Source organism: Oryctolagus cuniculus, chromosome 2, assembly GCF_964237555.1.
Source record: "Oryctolagus cuniculus chromosome 2, mOryCun1.1, whole genome shotgun sequence".
Lineage (NCBI taxonomy): Eukaryota > Metazoa > Chordata > Mammalia > Lagomorpha > Leporidae > Oryctolagus > Oryctolagus cuniculus.
Window position 1 is genome coordinate 34,358,174 of NC_091433.1, and position 14,414 is coordinate 34,372,587.

The window sequence follows — 14,414 nt, forward strand, 5'->3', positions numbered from 1 at the left end:
GTGGTCCTAACTCACAAGGAAATCCACTGTTTAACCCTTTATCTTCTGGAATGCTGCATGAATCTCTTCACTCACGTACTAATTTACATTTAATTTTTGCAATTAACTGTTATTTAATACTGTAACATAGACATATACAATACTGTAATGTATATATGTGAATATATGTATAAAATTACACACTGAATATATTTTACATATTCAGTATCTTATATACAAAAATATATAATATATATGGTTCATATATTCAGTGTATTCACCGTTTTTAACTGTAAAACAATGCTTAATATACAAAATAATTGTTTTATTAAAGTTGTATATTCAACATATAATACATTAAAATGTTAATCATTATATCTGTGATTAATTTGAAGATTCCTTTTTTTTCCCTTTTTTTTTTTTGAATGGCATAAACAAGATCTTGCAAATACTGCCTCACTTCCCAAATGCCCGATATAGTCAGGGCTGGGCCAGGCCAAAGCCAGGGGCCTGGAACTGCATCCAGGTCTCCCACATGGGTGGCAGGGACTCAAGTACTTGACTCATCCTCTGCTGCCTCCCAGGGTGTGCTCTTGCAGGAAGCTGGTCGGTGAGCAGAGGAGTGGGACACAAACCCATGCATCGTGACAGGGGCCATGGGCATCCCAGGCAGTGTCTTCACGGTTGCACCAAACAGTGCTCTTGTATGATTCTTGATTACCTAAGCTTTCTGTGAATGTTTGGTCCCTACCCCATTTCCCACTTGTTTCCTACACACAGTTGCTATGATTTGAATGTGTCTCCCAAAAGTCCAGGTGTTGGAAATTTAGTCCCCAAATTCCCATGTCCAGGGTGTTTGGGGGTGGACAGGGATGTGATTAGGTTAGGTGAGGTCGCGAGGGTGGGGGGCTCTGGGAGATGCCTCCTCCCTCTTCTGCTGCAGCATCAAGGCCCACACCACCCCCCCGTTCTCCAACTTCCCAGCCTGCAACTTTCGTTCTCTGTTAATTACCTGGTCTCAGTTTTCTGGGGTTGTATTTTTTAAAACTTTGATTTTACTTGCAAGGCAGAGAGACAGAGACAGAAAGAGATCTTCCATGCTCAGGTTCACTCCCCAGATGTCCACAATAGGGGTGGAGGTTGTGGCACAGCTGGTTAAGCTGCTGAGTGGGCTGCCCACATCCCATAGCAGAGAGCCCGGTTCCACCCCGATTCCTCTGCGCTTCGGATCCTGCCTCCTGCTAACGTGCCAGAGAAGGCAGCAGATGATGGCCCAAGTACTTGGACCCCTGCTATCCTCGTGGGGGACCTGGATGAAGTTGTAGGCTCTTGGCTTCAGCCTAGCCTAGTCCTGGCTGTTGCAGGCATTTGGGGGGAGTGAACCAGTGGATGGAAGATTCCTCTCTCCCTCTTTCTGTCTCTGTGTGCATGTGTATAGTATGTGTATGTGTGTGCATGTGCACGTGTCTCTGTATCTCGCTCAGTCACTCTGCTTTTCCAATAAATAAATCTTAAAAAAATAATATTGCAGGAGCTGGGTTAAGCTCAATTCAGGAGCCCAAAACCCAAACTGAATCTACCATTTGTGTAGCAGAAACCCAAGTACTTGAGCCATCACCTACAGCCTCCCAGGACATGCATCAGTAGGAAGCTGGAATCAAGAGTGGAGCCAGAGCTAGGCTCTTTGATATGGGATGCTGGCATCGCAAGCTGTGGTGGAATGAGAAGGCCACGCCAAGATGGCCGCTGGCAAGCAAGCGTCAGTTACTCAGGAATGGCTTTGAAACCCACCTGGCAACGGAGCCTGCCTGGCAACAGGCTGTGATTGGTTAGGGCATAGAACGCCCCTTGACCAGATTGGCTGCCTTGGCTACATAAGCTGCTGTACCAACAGAAATAAAAGAGTCTGCGGGCTGCTCCCCTCTGGCCTGCTTTCACCCAACTCCCGGGGTCTGTGTGGTGACTCCGCGCCTCTTGCCCCCACCACGCTCCTCCTCTCAGGAATATATCCACCTCAACAGCAAGTGGTATCTCAACTACTGCGCCAAATGCCCAACCCCTTCGGTGTCTTGTTACAGCCAGTAAAAACAGACTAAGACAACAATCGATGCTCAGTGATATCTTGTCATTTGTGACATACAAATAAAATCACAAACTTTGTATGTACAAATCTGGATACAGTGAAAAAAGACATCAACACAAACTAGAAGACCACTGAGCACTAGCAACGTCTCCTGCTCTCACCAGCTAGCGAATGTGTCCTCACGGCACAGCCAGGGAACTGGCATCTTCTCCCGCAGAGCTGAGTGGACACTTGAGTAAACACCTCCAAACCAGGCTCCGCCGTCACCCCGTATCACGTCCAGAACCCCCTACCTGCCCTCTCCCTGTAGCCAGGGACGTCCCTGCCAGGCCCAACCTGGGGCTGCGAGAGAGGCAGGTGGGTGCACAGAAGAACCCGCACTGGAAGGCCGTCCCTTGGGCCTGGAGGAACCAAGCGCAAACTCTCTTCCATGGTCTTTTTGTTTGTTTGTTTATAAAATTTATTTGAAAGTCAGAGTTATACAGAGAGAGAAGACGAGGCAGAGAGAGAGTTCTTCCACCCGCTGGTTCACTCCCCAATTGGCTGCAATGACCAGAGCTGTGCCAATCTGAACCCAGAAGCTTTCTCAAGGTCTCCCATGCAGGTGCAGGGGCCCAGCACTTAGGCCATTTTCTGCTGCTTTCCCAGGCCATAGCAGAAAGCTGGAGCAGAAGTGGAGCAGCAGGATCTCGAACCGGTGGCCTAGATGGGATGTCGGCACTGCAGGCAGTGGCTCTACCCGCTACAACACAGCGCCAGCCCCTTCCATGGTCTTGAGAGGCCTATGTGCCCTGGGTCTCTGTACCCCATTTCCCTCGCAGCCCCTCCCTGCACCGCAGCAACTCCCGCCTTTTTTTTTTTTTTTTTTTTTTTTTTTGACAGGCAGAGTGGACAGTGAGAGAGAGAGACAGAGAGAAAGGTCTTCCTTTGCCGTTGGTTCACCCTCCAATGGCTGCCGCGGCCAGCGCGCTGCAGCCGGCGCACCGCGCTGATCCGATGGCAGGAGCCAGGAGCCAGGTGCTTTTCCTGGTCTCCCATGGGGTGCAGGGCCCAAGCACCTGGGCCATCCTCCACTGCACTCCCGGGCCACAGCAGAGGGCTGGCCTGGAAGAGGGGCAACCGGGACAGAATCCGGCGCCCCAACCGGGACTAGAACCCGGTGTGCCGGCGCCACTAGGCAGAGGATTAGCCTAGTGAGCCGCGGCGCTGGCCAACTCCTGCCTTTTTAAATCCCTCGTGTGCCAATCCTTCCCAGCCTTAGCACCCTCACCTCACCAGTGCCATTCCACTGAGCTGAGATGAACACCTTCCTGTCCACCAGGTGCCTTCACACCACCCCCCTAGGGAACCCTCCTCTGCCCAGCCCAGCGAAGAGTGTTCCCTGCCTTTACTGGGACCTGGGGCTTCCTTCAGAGCACTTAACCCCACCTCCAGCCACAAGGATAGCCTCAGGAGGGCAGAGAACTGTCATTCACTTCTAAATTCCTAGCACCCATGTCCAGACAAGGCAACAGTTAATTCTGTGTCTACACAGCAAAATGGGTAATTTTGATGTGTCTACTATAAACTGACTCATATCTACTGGTCCTGTATGTTCGGTATACAACCACCACCGTTCCCTTTACATGGTGTATTATTTAAGACAGGTCTAACAGCAAGTGTTTGGCCCAACAGTTTTTTGGTTAAGATGCCCTCGTCCCACATCCAAGTACCTCGGCTAGATCCCAATCTCTGGCTCCTGATTCCGGGTTCCTGCTAATGCAGACCCTGGGAGACCCTGAAGAAGCTCCTGGCTTCAGTCTGGCCCAGTCCCAGGTCATTGCAGCCATTTGGAGAGTGAACCAGTGGATGGAGGATCTCTATCTGTCTCTCCTCTCGTAACTCTGCCTTTCAAATAAATAAGTCTTAAAAATGAACAAATAATCAGAAATAACTAAACCCAGGATATTCACCTACCCTTCACAGAGCTTAAATACAACTGCCTCATTTTTATTGCAAAGAAGTTTACAGCCTTCCTGAAGTTCACAGCCACCTTGAATAACGGATTTTAGAGTCCCCAAGCCTAATAGCACAGGATTCTATCAGTCATTGGGGAAGCCACTGTCAGCAAGTTGCAGAAATAAATAAGGCAGGTAAAGGCACAGAGGGAGCTGTACCTCCAAATGCCAAGGAAAACAATTTTGCCAAACCACAGTTACTGTCCAAAAGTGAGAATGAGGCCAGAGCTAGCAAAGAAGCATGACAGATCATGAGGTTATTGGTTTTGTAAAATTACTGGAATACTCACTTTTTTTCTAAGTAAGTTTTGCTAGAGATTAATCCATTTTAAAAGAATAAATTGCTGTGCATTTTTTCTTGTGCATGCTTCCTTTCACTATTTTTTAAAAAAAAGATTTATTTATTTATTTATTTATTTGAAAGGCAGAGTTACAGAGAAGAGAGGCAGAAAGAAATCTTCCATCCAGTAGTCCACTTCCCAAATGGCTGCAAAGGCCAGGGCTGGGCTAGGAGCTTCATCCGGGTCTCCCATGTCAATGCAGGGGCCCTGGTATTTGGGCCATCCTCCGATGCTTTCCCAGGCACTTAAGCAGGGAGCCGGATCAGAACTGGAGCAGCCTGGACTCAAACCAGTGCCCGCTTGGGATGTGAGTACTACAGGCCATGGCTTTAATCTACTGCACCACAGCACTGCCTCTAAGAAGTTGTTTTGTTCTCAGGAAAAGGCAAGAGCAGGGTCTTCAACAAAGGTTCTAGGAAAATACTGACTCAGACAATGATACAGCACTTGGGTTTCACGCCAGATCAAGGCAAAACACCTAAGTGAGCTTTCTGAGAAAATTCTAGATGGAATGTGCAGCAGCAGCTGGCATTTGGAAAAATTTCAAAGGTCAAGAGCTAGTTTAGAAAATGTAATCTTGACAGTGACTTTCAGAAGAATCATTAATTATCATTAAATGACAATAGAAAAAGTAATAAATAATCTAATAACATAAGTTAGTCAAGCGTGATTATCTGTAGGGCAGGCAATTCACAAGGCTGCTTCGAAACAAAGGGCTAGAAGATGCCGATGGAAATCACAAAAAGATTGCCAAAGAGGAGGCTTTGATTTGGAAACTGGGAAGTGCTGAAATGATTGCGACATCCCCACTTGGCCCTGCCTCGCAGGTTACTTAGTCATCGGCCTCCATCGAGGGCGCATGGTGGTGCAGGCAGTAATGAAACCGCAGAGACAGGGCAGCTTAACAGGGGAGGAAAACCAGGCTCCTTCAGAGAGGTGTGCTCGCGGCTCTACTGCAAGGAAAACACCCAGCTAGCATGCACTTTCCGGCATACTTGTGCTGGGTTCAACCTGTCTACTTCATTCATTCATTCAACAAATACTTTCAGAACACCTACTCTGTGGCAGACGCTGCCTGGGACACCCAACAAACCAGAGATACTCTAGTGGGACAGACAGAGAAGGCATACAATTATTTAAATACCAGAGTGTACAAGGAAGGGAGAGAGAGAGAGAGAGAGAACACACTAGCAGGAAAGAGGAACTGTTGGGTAGTTCTGTTTTTTAATTTGAAAGGCAAAGGGAAAGAGAGACAGACAGGTAGAAATTGTCCAGCTACCAGTTCACTGCCTAAATGCCTGCAACAGCCGGGACAGGATGAAACCAGAAGTCTGAAACTCTATCTGGGTCTCCCACATGGGTGGCAGGAACCCAACTATTTGAGCCGCCACTGCTGCTTCGCCAGGGGCACATTAGCAGGAAGTTGGACGAGAAGAGGAGGAATCAGAACCTTCTGGGACTTGAACAAGGTGCTCCAACCTGGGATGCAGGAACTCCAAGCAGCAGCTTCACTACTGCCCCAAAAGCCCACCTTGGAGCTGTCACACCTCGGGGAAGGCAGAGCAAAGCCCGCCTCGAGGTGAAAGGTAAATGAACTACAGGGTATTCAGGGAAGATGGCTCTGGGAGAGGCTGCAGCCAATCCAAAGGCCCAGCGGCATGAACACACCTGTCACATTCCATGACGGAATCAACTGTGGCTACAGCAAAGTGGGAGTAGCCACGGTGAAAGAGGTAATGGGACTGGAAATACAACATATTTCCAGACAAGAGCCAGATAGTCTTCAACAGGGGACTGACAGCACCTGACTTCTTTTTTTTTTTTTTTTTTTTTTTTTTTGACAGGCAGAGTGGACAGTGAGAGAGAGAGAGACAGAGAGAAAGGTCTTCCTTTGCCGTTGGTTCACCCTCCAATGGCCGCTGCAGCCGGCGCGCTGTGGCCGGCGCACTGCACTGATCCGATGGCAGGAGCCAGGTACTTATCCTGGTCTCCCATGTGGGTGCAGGGCCCAAGCACTTGGGCCATCCTCCACTGCCTTCCCGGGCCACAGCAGAGAGCTGGCCTGGAAGAGGCGCAACCGGGACAGAATCCGGTGCCCCGACCGGGACTAGAACCCGGTGTGCCGGCGCCGCAAGGCGGAGGATTAGCCTAGTGAGCCGCGGCGCCGGCCTATGCACCTGACTTCTGTTTGAAAACGTCACTCCACCCAGCAATCAACACTGAACAACTCTGCAGAAGCTATAAGAAGGTCCTTCTGGGCAAGTGGATGAACTGATGGAAATTTCCCAAAGCTGCAAGACACCACATGCTGCGGAGGAAGCCATGAGGGTCACCACTGCCAGTGGCAGCACTCACCAAGGCCACCAGGGTTCAGATAAGACGAAGCCAAGGGAGCGGCCGTCCCCCTCCATGCCACTTAGAGAGCACCGCAGCGGAAGCCACCTGTGGCTGAGGGGACTCATCCAGGATTTCCCCTCTGCCTCTGAAGTCCTACACTTAAAAGAGACAACACCTTGCTGCAAGGTTCTTAGGAACAAAGCATTGTCATTGGTGCCTCTATCACATCGTCTTTGAGAGAGGAAAAAAAAAACACCGAACCTGTGTGAAGTTAAGCATATAGAACAGATCTATGCTCTAAAAAATTTAGGTTTCAAAAACGTGAGAACAGTACAAAATGGCAGACCACAGCTTGTCCCCGCGTCCAGGGTGTCCTGTGTGCACCCTTTGAAGATTTGTGACTTTAACAGTTTTATTTCTAAAACTGGATGACTTATGATTATAAAGCATTATCACATGTTCTGCAAAACTCGTCTTCTTGGTTTATATACAGTCCTGCCTTATTGTTGGTTTTTATTTATGGCACAATATAAGCAGTTTGTTTTATAGCTGAAAATTTTAAAATCCTTTAAAAAAACAAAAGGATCTCAAGAACATTTTTCTATAAACAAAAAAGGGGCGGGGGGGGCACAGGTATTGTGGCATAGCAGGTCAGGCCACTGCCTACCATGCTAATAGCCTAGGAAAGCAGTAGAAGATGGCCCAAGTGCTTGGGCCCCTGCCACCCACATGGAGACCAGGAAGAGGCTCCTGCCCCTGGCTTTGGCCTGGCCAAGCCCTAGCTGTTGTGGCCATCTGGGGAGTGAACCAGTGGATGGAAGATCTCTCTCTGTAGCTCTCACTTTCAATTAAGTAAATAAATCTTGAAAGAAGAACAAAAAAGAATAGAAAAGAACAAACATCACTCTAGATACTGCCTCCTGCATGGGTGAGGGCTGAGGGCAGAGGTGGAAACAGCGAGAAAAGACAGTGCAGGGCCCATGAGGAGTCCGTTCACTTGCTCGAACCACAGGGAAAGTACTAGGCCCTTCACACCTTACCAGGACGTGCGAGAACAAGGTGTCACCACTTCATGTCAGGGTCTGTGTGCCCCCAACAGCTCCCATGGTGGGGGGTGGGGGGGACTCTGGGCTTCCTCTCTGGGCTCATTAGTAGCATCCAAGCTGGCAGTTTCTGTTTACTCACTGGCAAGTCTTCATATACCTTGGGGTGGATCCTGGAACCCACAATGCAGGGCAAAATGCAAAGGAGGAACCTGGGCCAAACTACTGTTTGCACCAATGGGAAGAGCTAACTTGCTGTTTGAATCCCTTTGCTCTGCAAACAGGATCTCACTGGAAGCAACGCTCTCCTGTGGACATCCTGCCACCTGGCCTCCCTCCTCTCCTGTTCATACCAGCAGCCACCAGCCACCAGCACAGCCACACGGCTGGGGCTCCCAGGCTGACAACGACACTGCCCCTCCCCTCTTTGTCCACTCTCTGATTTTGAGAAAATGTGTTTTCCTCTACTCATTATTATATATATTATTGAAAGGAAATGGAAGAAAGCGAGGTATAAACTCAACAACAAGGGGCTGTGACAGCCCTCCTCCAGCCCCTGCCCCAGCTTGCCAGAGGCATGGTACAGGCAGGGCTTTGTTCTAGACTATTCCTGAGTTCGCTACAGCTCTGTCATATTTCCTGTACCTAGTAAAATACTTGTAGAAAACATAAGTAGGGGCCGGCGCTGTAGCGTAGCAGGTTAAAACCCGGACCTGCAGTGCCACATCTCATGTGGGTACCAGTTCGAGTCCTGGCTGCTCTACTTGTGATCCAGCTCTCTGCTATGGCCTGGGAAAGCAGTGGAGGGTGGCCCAAGTGCCTGAGTCCCTGCACCCACACGGGAGAATCGAAGAAGCTCCTGGCTCCTGGCTTCAGGTCGGGCTGCTCCAGCCATTGTGGCCATCTGTGGAGTGAACCAACATTTGGAAGACCTCTCTCTGACTTTACTGCTCTCTGTAACTCTTTCAAATAAAATAAAATAAATAAGTAAAAAAGAAAGAGAAAAAGAGAGAAAGAGAGAGAGAGAAAGAAAGAGAGAAAAAGGGAAGGAAGGAAGGAAGGAAGGAAGGAAGGAAGGAAGGAAGGAAACAAACATGGCAAAGTCATCTAAATGAACAGGACATAAATAGAGAAGCCTTCAAAAAGTCCACAAGTGGGGCCAGCATTGCAGAGCAATGGAGGAAGCTGCTGCCTGTGACACCCGCAGCCCATGTGAACGCCAGATTAAGTCTCAGCTGCTCCACTTCCAATCCAACTCCCTGTTAATTCACCTGGGAAGCCAGTGGAAGATGGCCCAGGTCCTTGGACCCCTGCACCCATGTGGGAGACCTGGAAGAAGCTCCTGGCCTTGGCTTTGTGGCCATTTGGGGAGTGCAACAGGGGATGGAAAATCTCCGTCTTTCCCTCTCAGTAAGTCTGCCTTTTAAAAAGTCCATAAGCAATGTGTGTTACGGAAAACTAGGTGTGGGCTTTCAAAGTTTTCTGTATGAAAACAAACTTACTTTTTAATTCCATTTTCCATGAATTTAAAACACATACATACCCAAAGAATGCAAAAGTCTTAATTTCAGGAATGTATTCAGGCCAAGACACTCATTTCATTTATTGAGCACTCACTGGTAAACTGGAAGCACTAGGAGATGCAAACATTATGCAGACACAAATCCTGCCACCAAGAAACTTACTTTCTATTTGCTAGGAAAAATAGCACAGGTACGACAGGAAGCAGTGGTGCAACGGCCCTGGGTACAGGTAAGACATGCAGGGTTCTGGGAGAGGCCCGTATTACACATTCTGATTCTGACTAATTAAAGTGACCTAGGCAACTCATAATAGCAGCAGGCATTTGGCACAGGAGTGAAAACATCACTTGGGATGCTTGGATCCCATAACGAGTGCCTGGTCTAGAGTCCCCGATTCACTTCTGATTCCAGCTTCCCGCTACTGTGCACCCTGGGCGGCAGCAGGTGAAGGCTCAAGTACTTACACGGGTCCCTGCCACTCCGGGGGAAGAACTAGATGGAGTTCCTGGCTCCCGGCTTTGGCCTGGCCTGGCCAGACCTGGCTGCTGTGGGCATCTGGGAATGAACCAGCAGATCAAAGCTCACTCACTCTCTCTCTGCTTTTCAAATAAAATGAAAATAAATAACTTTTCAAAACTCATAATAGGAACTATTTAAGTCCTTTGCACCCTGGTTACTCTAAATAACTTTTGCTCCATCAGTAGCACAACTAAGATACAATAACCAAAAGAATAGGGTCTGGCTACAAGGGCCATGAGTATTTGATCAAAGCCAAAGTGCTACTTGGAAGAGATCTGTGGATTCCAACCTGCAGAAGAGGCCATAACAGAAAACCCTTACGTGGAGTAGGGATGAGATTTCAAACACTGAAGTGCAGTCAGCCGTAATACATCACACAGACCCCACCACGTGGCGCGGGTACAAAAGAATCATTTCTTCAGTCCCTAGAGCAACACGGTGAGGGAGGCCCGTTACAGCTGGGGAGACCAAATCCGCGGGAGGTTAGGCAGCCTACCTAAAGTCACAAGAAATACACGGCAGAGCCAGGAGTGGAAACAAGTCACCTAGGGAGTCTGAACTTCGTACAGTCATATCACACACACACCCTGCCCCAAACCACCATTTTCACTCCAGCAAAACCCTTTCTCTCTCCACGTGCGACCCAACTTTTGTTGATTATCCTAGAAACAAACCGGCACAGAGCCGAGCTCAGCACACCGTGGCTTTCACTCTTATAATCGAAGCTCCTAGGTAAAGCCCCGAATACATTCTTCCCCGAGGCAAGTCTAAAATAGTCAGATCACCTGCGTGGAGAAGTACATCCCAGATATTAGCCGGCGGAATAGACCAAACACCAACGAAAACACGAGGCTGTTGACTCTCCCATCAAGAAGCTGCAGTGAGTTTTCTGTGTCACCAAATCCTCCAGCTGTAGTCACACAAAGGCACTTTGTCTTGACAAGGCTACCAAGAAGATGGGTCTAACCTTGGCAAGAGCTAGGTGTCCTGAGAACCACATCTTTATTTTTTTAAAATGACCACAAACAAAGAGTACGGAAACCCACTTCAGAACTCAAGTCACGGGGCTATTGACCTGTCCGACGTGGACCCAGAATGTTTTGCCTGAGCCTGAAGGGTCCAAACAGACATTTTCAGAATGGCCTTCCACTCGCTCTCAGAGAAGCCACACCTGAGAAAAACCCGCTCCACTTCCTTAAGGCCTTGAGCACTTCTGTTTTTCTTTTGGCAGGTGAAATGCTTTTTAAAAATGACAGAGCCAGGTCTCAGGGCTCTGAGAGGCAGATACTTTCACAGGCTGGCATTTCCTTGGTAAGGTACAGGCCTCCTGTCCCTGTGTCAGCTGCACAATGCCGGGCATTCACTGTGCACCCACCCACGGCCCGCTGGTACATATCATTAACTCTTGTGCTCCCATGGGTGGCTTGTGGTCCATCCACACCTTCTGGGAACTGGTGGTCTTCCACCCCAGCGGGCGGGCACCCTGGGGAATAAGAGCAAATGGACTAGGAGCATAAGCAAAGCACAACCAGGGGCTGCAGCAGTCAGCAGCTGCCCTCGCTCAGCTCCCGTAGCCCCAGGCACCTAACATGGGCTCGGCCCTGGGCTACCCCAATCAGTAGAACCACCAACAGGTTTGAGGGTACCTCAGCGAGTTCAAGGGAAACAGAATCCAAAGCGAAGTTCATTTGGGTGCAAAAAAGAAAAAAAAAAGAGAAATTCGTAGGGTTTTTTATAATATCCATTATCCCATGAATTTTTTTGAAGATCCCTCATACATACCCAAAGATAAGTACTGTGATTTGGGAAGACTAGAAATTGTTTTCTTGATTAACATGATTCACTGTAATCCAGAAGTGAAACACACATTTTGCAGAACGAGGAATCTGCTGAGACTCAAGTATTTCTATTTGGCCCAATCACAGAGGGTCTTCCCTTTGCCTCCTTGAGGTGCCAGCTCTCGCAGCTGGCCATCAGCTGGCAGAGACTGGGCTGTTCCCAGAAATGCCACCCCCCACCCTCTAAAGCCAAAGGCGGGAGGGTCCGCGGGAGGGTCGAGAGCGCAATCCTATCTCCTAGCCTGTCCATTGACTTGGGTTTTGTGTTTTATAAACACAGAAACTGCAAACATCGAAACACACCCACAAATCATTTTTATGTAAACCATGTTCCTTGGATGACAAAAAGTGAAGATTCATGCTGGGGGTGGGGAAATGCTCATATTATCCATGGGAGTCCCATAAACTGAAGGGGGGGCTGTGGTTTTTTCTTTTTTTTTTTCCTCCAGGTGTCTTTAAACCACTGCAGAAAGTGGAGGAAAGGCAGAGTGGGGGAGTGCTTTTTGTGTCTTTTGTAATCAGTTTACTTTTGGTTGTACAAGAGATGATATCTGGAACTCCCTCAAGTCAGTGTCTATTGCAGAATCTGGATTACAAAAGTGGGGAGGGGCCAGGCCTCCGATTCCCACGCGGCCGGCTCCCCCGCAGTGGTGTGAGGACACCGATGGGGAAGTGCTCCCTCTCCACTTTCACCGGACTGCTCCTGCCCAAGCCTTTCTCAGAACAATGGAGAAGAGATTCTTGGAGGAGAGGTGCTCGCCTCCCCCTAGATGCTGAGAGAGGAGCCAGCCGGGAAAGCCGCAGTCTGACATCAGGCCAGCTCAGGCCGGCTCGGGAGTGTTTCTCTGACAGGATGGTTCAGACCACACACACCAAGTGGCAAGGGGCCCTTTCCCCCAAACCTCCCCAGCAAGAGCCATTTGCAACAACCTGATGTGGCAATTAAACAACTATGATCATTTCTCCAGTGAGGGTGTGAAGGCCAAGTCATCTCTGCATTGCCACTGTGGAAAATCGCAACCCAGTGGCTCTCTGGAGCAGGTGGCGGGGAGGCCTGACTCACACACGCCTCGCATGGTACCAAACCAGAAAGGCAACATCATCACAAGACACAGAGACGGCTCCCAAGAGGAAAAACCTCTCTCCCCATCAGGCCAGCCACGGAAATGTTCCAATCCAACCTTGAACTTGGAATCGTTCTGACAAGCACTCCAGGCTGCATTTCATGTCTCCACTGTCACTTCTTACAAGTTTGGCACACAAATTCCACATTCGTACAACAACCTAGCCCTTCGCTAAGTCCTATGAGTCCCCCATCAAAGGCCCCACCTTACACCCGTCAGTGTAAGTTTTTCTAGGATTATGGAGCCCCTGGGGTAACCTAATCACAGTTTTACTTGAGCCTAGGTTCAACTTCAAGAAAAACTTCCTTCCCCTCTCCAGTACCCCCTAGATCCACTCCTGAAAAAATCAGGAGGGGACTTGTGGTGGAGCTGGACACCTGTCTGAACCAGGCCACTACTTTTCTATAGCAGTTAAAGTGCAATCCTTTGGGACATGATTTTCATCTTGATATCAAGAGTAGAATTTGGAAAGCAACTACAATCATTTATAAGTAATTCCATCTAGTTCAACTTTACAAGTTTAAATCATTACCAAGATTAGCTTCGATTACTGGAATCAGAACGTAGTTATCAGGTGAAGGAAAAAACCTGACTTAGTCACCAAAACTAGGGAGAGCAGGCATAGGGAACACATGTCTTTATTTCGCCCTGAGAATCACCAACTGCTCTGGGCAGACTCCTTTCAGCATGTAGTCTGGAGGAGTACAGCGGGGAATCAAAATTATGTTGACTATTAAAACGACAAAGGCTGGTGTGAAACCGTGATGTGGATTCTTAATCCCACGCACATTTGCTAAGGCCAGAACCAAGGGGAAGATGACAGATCTTCAATCAGGATTCACACTTGGAACACCTTCCAAAAACAATTTCATCTGACAGGTGCGGCCTACCAAGTCAGGTCAAGGGTAGCAGAGCCAGCCTGGCGGCTTTGTTCTTTTCTGCTTACTTCTTTACTTAATAAACCCTGAAAGTTAAGAGGCTGGGTGCTTAGGAAAAGTTTCGAGTCCCCATTCTCCCAGTCTGCAGTGATGAGGCCGGAGAGGCCCACATGTGCCCATCGGAACAGGTGGAAGGTGGCAGGCGAGAAAAAATACCAAACCCTGAACCACCTGCTCCATTTCCGCCTGCCCTGCTGACCTCTCAGACTGACCTGGTCTGGTCTCCCTCCAAGATTTCAGACCATCAGACTGCCCGACAGGATCATATAAACCGCGAGCAAGACAAAGTGCTCGCTTCTGCTCTCGCTGGGATGCGCTGGTGTGTCTGGAGGTTGTGGTCATGCAGCTGACAACTTTTTACCTTTTACAGTTCGCACCTGTAATTCTCAAACGCTCCTGGTCTAACAGCCAAGTTTTTGGGGCTCCACACTGCGGCCAGCACTTCACTTCACGTTCTGTTGCCAACCCTCTGCTTCCCTTCCCTCCCTGGAAAATTCGTAGGACTTCACCATAAAATTTTTAAATACAAGTTTAATCTGTATTTAATACTGGAAATACTGGGATAATACTGGGAGACCATCATTCATTAAATGCCACCAGAAAAAAAAAAAAGCTGGTTGCGGTTTAGTTCAAATCATTAGCCATCGGTAAGTAAGTACCTTGGGATGGCCTCTTTCTAATCACTTTGATAA

General features: G+C 48.7%; 1 protein-coding gene across 6 annotated transcripts in view; it reads right to left on the reverse strand.

Moving 5' to 3' along the window:
* The window catches only part of RBM47 (RNA binding motif protein 47), a 206,378-nt gene that overhangs the window by 152,579 nt on the left and 39,385 nt on the right, over positions 1–14,414 (reverse strand). The window lies entirely within an intron of this gene.